Below are 7227 nucleotides of genomic sequence, written 5' to 3'. Positions count from 1 at the left end.
AATATGAGGAATATGTGCTCTCTAGCACAGAAATCTAGAATACGATCCCCTTACTTTACATTCATAGCAGGGAGCACAACACAACATGTGAGCCAGGAAATGGGCCAGAAGTCATGTATGGCAGAACTGCCCACATATGGGAAGAAACAGCAGGAGTGGGGAAGAAGATCTCACTCCCCAGCAAACATCATGCTATTAAAATTAGGACCTTGATAAAGAGAATGTCCAAAACATGACTAAAGTTGGTTGCAAATAGTGTTTACTTTGGTTAATATGTTAACATAATATGCATAAGTGGGAACTCTGTGAAAGATTTTTGGAATTGTTCTATAATGAAGAATATTAAAACAGTATTTTTAGTGGTTTTCCTATCTCCAGTTTTATAAGCTCTACAATCCACTGTCAGTAACAGAGTTATAGTCCTAAAATACCCTTCCCCATTTCAGATAAATGGTTTACCATCTTCCTCAAGATAAAATTCAAATTCTCCTACTTAAAATATTAAAGTCTCCATAATTTGGTGGTTCATCCATTTCCATGCACTCCTTGGACTTCCTTCGATACATTTTAAGCTCCGGCTATACTGAAGTTCTTTCGTTTTTAAAAATGTGTCATGCCCTTTACAATTTTCAAGACTTTGAGTTTGCTATCCCTTGGGATTAGGATGGTGTTCTATGGTTTCTTTATTTGGCTGCACTTTATTTATCCTTCTTTCCAACCTTAGAGCTCAGTTTTGTTTTGGAACAAGTAAGATATAAACAGAAAGAGGAAAGAAAAAGAGCTCTTGCCTCCCCAAGTTTTATTTATCCTGTCTTCATCTGTACTTCTCTGACACTTTATATTCCCACTACTAACTTACATGTTATCCTGTACTGTAATGCATATTTACTTGTATCCTCCATTAAAGTTTTAAGACAGGAAGGAGTATGTCTGTTTTGTTCAACATTTAAGTACTATGTTCAGCAAAGAGTCAGAAATACTGAAGGATCTAAATAAATAAATTTGGAATGAGTAAGAGGCTGAGGAAATGCTTATGTAAATAAATGAGGGAGAAAACACTTAGACATTATTGTAATAGAAAGTTGATTTCATAATTTAACTAAAACACTTTTCCAAAGCATTTTCCAAAAACACTTAGTTTTTTATATGTTATGTTTTAGGACATGGACATCCATGAATAAATTAAGTACATGGAGATCTGATGGACTGGTAAAAGCTGAAACCTGACATCAGATCTTCCCAGAGAAATGTGAAAATCATATTCAACTTTGGGTTTTTCAAAGAACATTTACATAGCTGGTAAAATTCACTAGGGAATGAACTCTCAGCCTGGATGCATCAACTGCTTTCAGCAAAGAATGCTGTGGCCCTTGAAAACGGTTTTTACATAAAACTTTATAGAAGACTGAGAAAACATCAGCTAGTTAGTAAGTACATCTGGAATTTTTAACAGGCATTCAGAAACATTCTGATGGTAGTTTCCTGGAATCCAGCCATTTGTGGGATACAACTTGAAATTCCTTAGCTATAAATGGACTGAAGTAGGAAGCACAGGATTAAGTTATGCAGAGAAGATAAAGGAGAATTTGAATTAGAGGCACCAGGATACATGGTGGGGGCTGGAACTCCTGAGCTAGGCGGAGGCTATTTAACTGAATGAACATGGGCATACAAGTGTGGAATAAAATGGATAGGAAAATTAAAAAAAAAAAAAAACTGCTCCTCAAAAGGAATATTAAATTCATACACAAACATATAACCTTCAATCTCATGTACAGAATAACAACCTCTAACTAGTTAATTGCAACAACAATCCCCAGTGTGTTTTCAAGTTTGTACACTCAGCTACACCCAATACAACCTCTCTGCCTTTCCTCATTGTTCGTCTACCCCTGACCCATTTAACGTTACCTGTGACATCATTTAAACTAGCTTTCAACCCTACGGATCACCTGAACTGGTGTGATTTTGTCCCTCTGCCAAAAGATAATGGTGATTCCTTGAACATTTTCGTTTATCACACTGGTTTGCTGGTGCTACTGGCGCGCAGTGAATAGATGTCAGGAATGCTTTTAAACATTCCACAATGCACAGAACAATGTCACTGTGCCAAAAATTTGCCAGCTCTAAATTTCAATATTTTTGAGGTTGAGAAGCCCTGCTATAGTCGATAAAGAGTGAATGGCCTAGTAATGACTTTTCTGGGGTCCCACCCCTATCCTAATGGAACAAATGGTTTTATATTGAAAATAACTTTAGAAGGAAAGAATAGTTGGCACTTGAGAATGGTGTTTAGCAGTGATCCAAATCAATTGAATTATTGAGTTTATCTTGAAAATCTCAAAATTCAAAGCTACTGCAGATGAGAGTTTAAGTCAAAGATTTTTTCTTCCCACAACTTTATTAGTCCATCAAAATAATGAGTTCCTTATCCAGAGGAAATACCTAATAATTTCATTAGATAAAATGTTTTGCCATATTATGGCATTATCAGAGAGAGAGAGAGAGAAAGAGAGAGAGAGAATGAACAAAGCACACTGGTAATACAGCAATATAGAGGAAAACCATAAATAAGTATAATAAAAAAAGGATTACGTTCTATGTGGATCAAATATCATCTGCCTGGAGCTGCTGTTTGCATTATGCCAGCTGGAATTTCCAGACAAATTGCTGCATCTTTCACAGATTAAACTAATGCTCCTGACTGAATGATTTCAGTTTATTGCCAGGGCATATGATGTAAAAACACTTAGGCTACGGAAATCAGACAGATGGCTTGGCAAATTAATCCATAAGCAGCATACCATAAGGTTAGTCAATGACAGTGACAGAAGAGTGTAGTTGTTGATAGCGATAATCATAGAAAATTTGAAGGTGAAAAAGATCATGAAGAAGGAATGGGGAAGCCATCGTTTAATATTTATTATAAAGCTACTTCATATGTCCATGATAAACAAGATTAAAAAAAAAAAAAACTGACTGAAAAAGAATTTTACTAGTCATTAAGAAACAGGTGAAAACAGATATTTGAAACTTTGTGACGATAGAGCCTTGTCATTGCTCCAAGCACCAGAGTTTTTAAAAAAGGCGGGGAAGGAGAGTTATTGTAAGGATCAAATGTAAATTATTGTTCATATTGTAAGTATTAGAATAACTTTATGTGGGACTCTGTATAATTTTAAATTTTCAGTTGTAATCCATGGCCATCTTTTTTCTCCAAAATTCCATGAGTTGTATTATTTGTGTGATTAAAATATCTTATTTAAAAATTAAAACAACATAAAAAACACATAAATACTAATCCATGAAGACGATCACTACTAACATTTTTAAAGGTCCTGTCTGTGGTCATAAAGGTGATCATTCATACAACACATGCTGTGTGACTTGAGGTTCTCACCTGATATGTGGAAAAATGAAAGGTGCAAAGGCATTTGAAATTAAGTATGCTAAAACAAGTTCCAGTGAGATAGCGTCTATATTATCAGTTTATATTATAAAGTGAGCCCATTTTCTGGTTGTAAGAGGAAAAGTATGAGTTTCAGAGGTTGACAAGAATCATAATTATATGTTGAGCAAAATGGCTCTTTTAAAGGAAGAAAGTCTCAAATAAGGCAAAACGTAACATATGTGGACTATTTTTCAATACTAAGTTCACACTGCACAGTGCCTAAAACATAGTAGGCATCTGTCTAGTAAGAGCATTGTATCGACTTTTAATGCAAATGCAAACCAGCCCACTGCTGAGCTTAATAACTTAGTAAACATTTAGAACTGCTCACTAGGCTAGGGATTCTTTTTGTCTAGGCCAGCTTGACTGGGCCTGGATGTTTCAAATTAGCTTCATGTAATGTCTGGCGACTGGTTCAGTGTCAGCTACGTGAAGAGATAACCTGACTATCTACGTCCCATTATCCTTTAGGGTAGTTCTGGCTTGTCCACGTAGCATCCTCTAAAGCAGCAAGTTGGCAACTCCAATGTGCAAGCACTTTTTATGCTTCTGCTTGCATCATGATTACCAAAGGCCTATGGCCAACTCACTTTCCATATTCAAGGGGTATCTCTCTAAAGCAAATCGTGTTAGATACTTTATCCTGAATTACGTCTAAGCTACTTTAACTGTGAAGAATCCACCGTAATATACACTGATGTTGCTTTAAATGAGCATATACATTTCTGAGTTTTAAAAATATCAAAATACAGCAATGCTTATCCCCAGGATAAAACTCCAGGAAACACATTTTACAGAAATTCAAAAACAATATTTTTATGCTCGAAATATTCAGATCTTACTATTTTTCCCAAAACTTAAGCACTATCTTGATAGAAAAATGCAATAGTCTTTAGAAGACAGTTATGGCACCAGCTGAATGACATTTTGTGGTTATTACAAAAGAGTTCTATTAGATATGGCATATGGTCTGAATCAGTGACCAACATACAGCATCTTTTATGCAAAGACATGGTACATAGGTATAAGAAACAAAACAAGGAATTGTATGTTTTTCTTATGACTCATTATAATCTAAGGAAGAAATACAACAAACAAGTAAAACTAAAGGTCCATTTAACTAGAAGTAGAGACTGCACAAAGGAAAGAACTGTTCTGTTGACTGTGATGATTGATCCTATGTGAAAAGGAAAAAAATAGGTTGTTACTACACAAGGAAAAGGAATAAGTCCAGAATATGAATGGAAACAGATTTTGGGGAATCCTCTAAGTATCCCATGTCTCATGGTTATAGTTAATTGAAAAGTACAGCAACCAAACACAAGAACAACAGCTAATAGTGCGGATATTTCAAAAAAGAAGTTTGTGTTGTCTTAACCAGTGAGGCACTATGGCCAGATTATTGACATAAAACAGACATTGGAAGAAACTTGTAATTATGATCTGCTACCACTTTACTAATTGCTATGGACAAGGAGAAAATTCTGGGATGTCTTAAATTAAATTACAGTAGGTCAGACTGTGGAAGGAAGAGACAAGAAGAGGTTAGTCAGTTAACAACTGCAGGGCAAAAACAACAACAGACTGCTCACATTCCTGAGTGTAAACTGGAACTTTGAATTAACTTCCAAGTGGCTAATTCTACAATTATCTAAAAGAGAATAGCCAGACACCACCAGATCCTAGGAGCCACTGCATCCAGCATTTGCATGAACTTCCAGGATTGTTGCCCATGAGCCATCCAAAGGAGCAAACACCTTTTCCTTTCAGACTCTGCACCTAGCCCAGAACTAGTCCAGCTTCACCTTCTCTCAGCCCCTATAATCAATGTACATTCTCTCAAAACATCTTACATCTTTGTCTTCTCTACCTGATGTATAAGAAGAGCCCATCAACTCCAGGACAGCAGACATGTTGCCTTTTCAACCATGTGGCTGGCAGTTTAGACTGCGTGCCCCAGGACCCGACCCTTTTTCTTGCTAGCAATATGGCCCAATAAACCCTTTCTTTTAAAAAGATTTTCAGTCATAGAAGTTTAGATTTTTGTTGAATGCTATATTATTTAAGCATTTTCTTCTTTGCTTTGATGTTATTTGTATAGAGTAAGAAACTCTTTTCCTCTCCCTCTAACTCTGTGTTATAAGAGGTTAAATCTCAAACTCAATATTTAAGTTACAGGATATCAAAGGGGAAGTGTGAATTAGCTAGAAAAAGAATGAATGTCATTTAGAGCTTCAATGGGTCTTCACACCTCCCTTTTTGGAGACTGTTAGCATGTCTTTAGTTTTATGTGAGAGAATTCCATTCAGTTAAACTGAAGAATTATTCCATTAGTGACTTTATTCAGAAATTAAATACATTTTTAAGGGGCATGTGTGAAGGCTGCTGTGGGGAAAGGGAAAATTTTCCCTATTTTCTCTCTTAGTTCTTTCTTCTGACTGTTCTAATAATCAAATTGACATGAGACAGTTTAACAGGAGAAAATTACCAAATTTAACAATGTATGTACATATGGGGATTCCATAAGAATATACCTCCACCCCCAGGACAAACTGGGTGGTTGAAGCTTACATGCCACCATGAGCTAAGGAGAATGGGGGGTAATGGTTTGGACTTCAAAAGGAAGAAGGCAATTCAAAGGTAGATGACAAAGAGCAAATATTTGTAAACAAATTCTTGCCGGCCATAAGAAACAATGGGACATAGAGTGGAGTCTGACAATCAGACTTTGTTAGGTCCTCCCTGTCTGCCACTCTCAGTTCATCCTAGTTGAGATGATAGCTCCCCTCTGGGAGCAGGTTTTTAGATCTGAATTCTTTTAGGCAGTTAGGGTCTTTTGTTTCTTAAAAATAACTACCTTAAAATAATATCCCCAAAATGGCATATTTTGGGGTGGCATACTCTGCCCTCATCCTCACTACACTAACAAAGGATGGGCTGTGATAAATTATTTGCTTCAACTTTGCATCACCATTTTTGTGAGTATTTTCCGGAATGCTCTTCCCTATATGGATCTCGGTTAGGCATTGCTTACAAGAGGTACTTGCCTGAAGTTTGAAGGCAGTACTGAAGTCGAGGTCATTATACTCTAAGCAGGTTGTAGATGTTAGATGTTGTTGTGGCCAGGAGTAATGACTGACGTGTTAACTTCCAAAGATACAGAAACTTCTACAAACACTGGCAACTATTCAGATCTAGTCATTATCTCCCTTTGTGCTTACAGGACTAGATTCTCAGATTTCCTCATGATTGTCTGCTTCTTTCTCTTCTCTAGTACTTAAGATCAATATCACAGTAAATTATAATCATTTGACTAAAGTCATCTAGACATTCTCTCACCCAACTCCAAACACATCTGTGGAACCTCTAGTTCCTATATGCAAACCCATAATTTGATTACTATGAAAATAAGAGCCACTGCAAGAATAATGAAAATAAGACAGATATAGTAATTAACCAGCTGGATAAATATACAAAAGCATGTCATATGTGAACCAATAAAGTATGTTATGAACCAATAATTATGACTGACCGAGGTTCAGAGAAGTAAAAAAGTAAATCGGACAGATATGATTATGTCATTTTCAAATGATTTCCTTAATTGAATTAACAATATTTACACAAAGATTATAGATGATAAAAATCTCAAAGAAGGCACATAAGACACAGTCTTTTTATCCTTTTTAAGGTAGGAGCAAGACAAGGATAACCACTGTCGCCGTTTCTACTCACCACTGAACCTGAATGCCTTGTCAGTGCAACAGAACAAGAAAAAA

This window comes from Pteropus alecto, unplaced genomic scaffold, assembly GCF_000325575.1.
Source record: "Pteropus alecto unplaced genomic scaffold, ASM32557v1 scaffold71, whole genome shotgun sequence".
In the NCBI taxonomy this organism is placed as follows: Eukaryota; Metazoa; Chordata; class Mammalia; order Chiroptera; family Pteropodidae; genus Pteropus; species Pteropus alecto.
Note: the sequence above shows the minus strand (reverse complement) of the source record.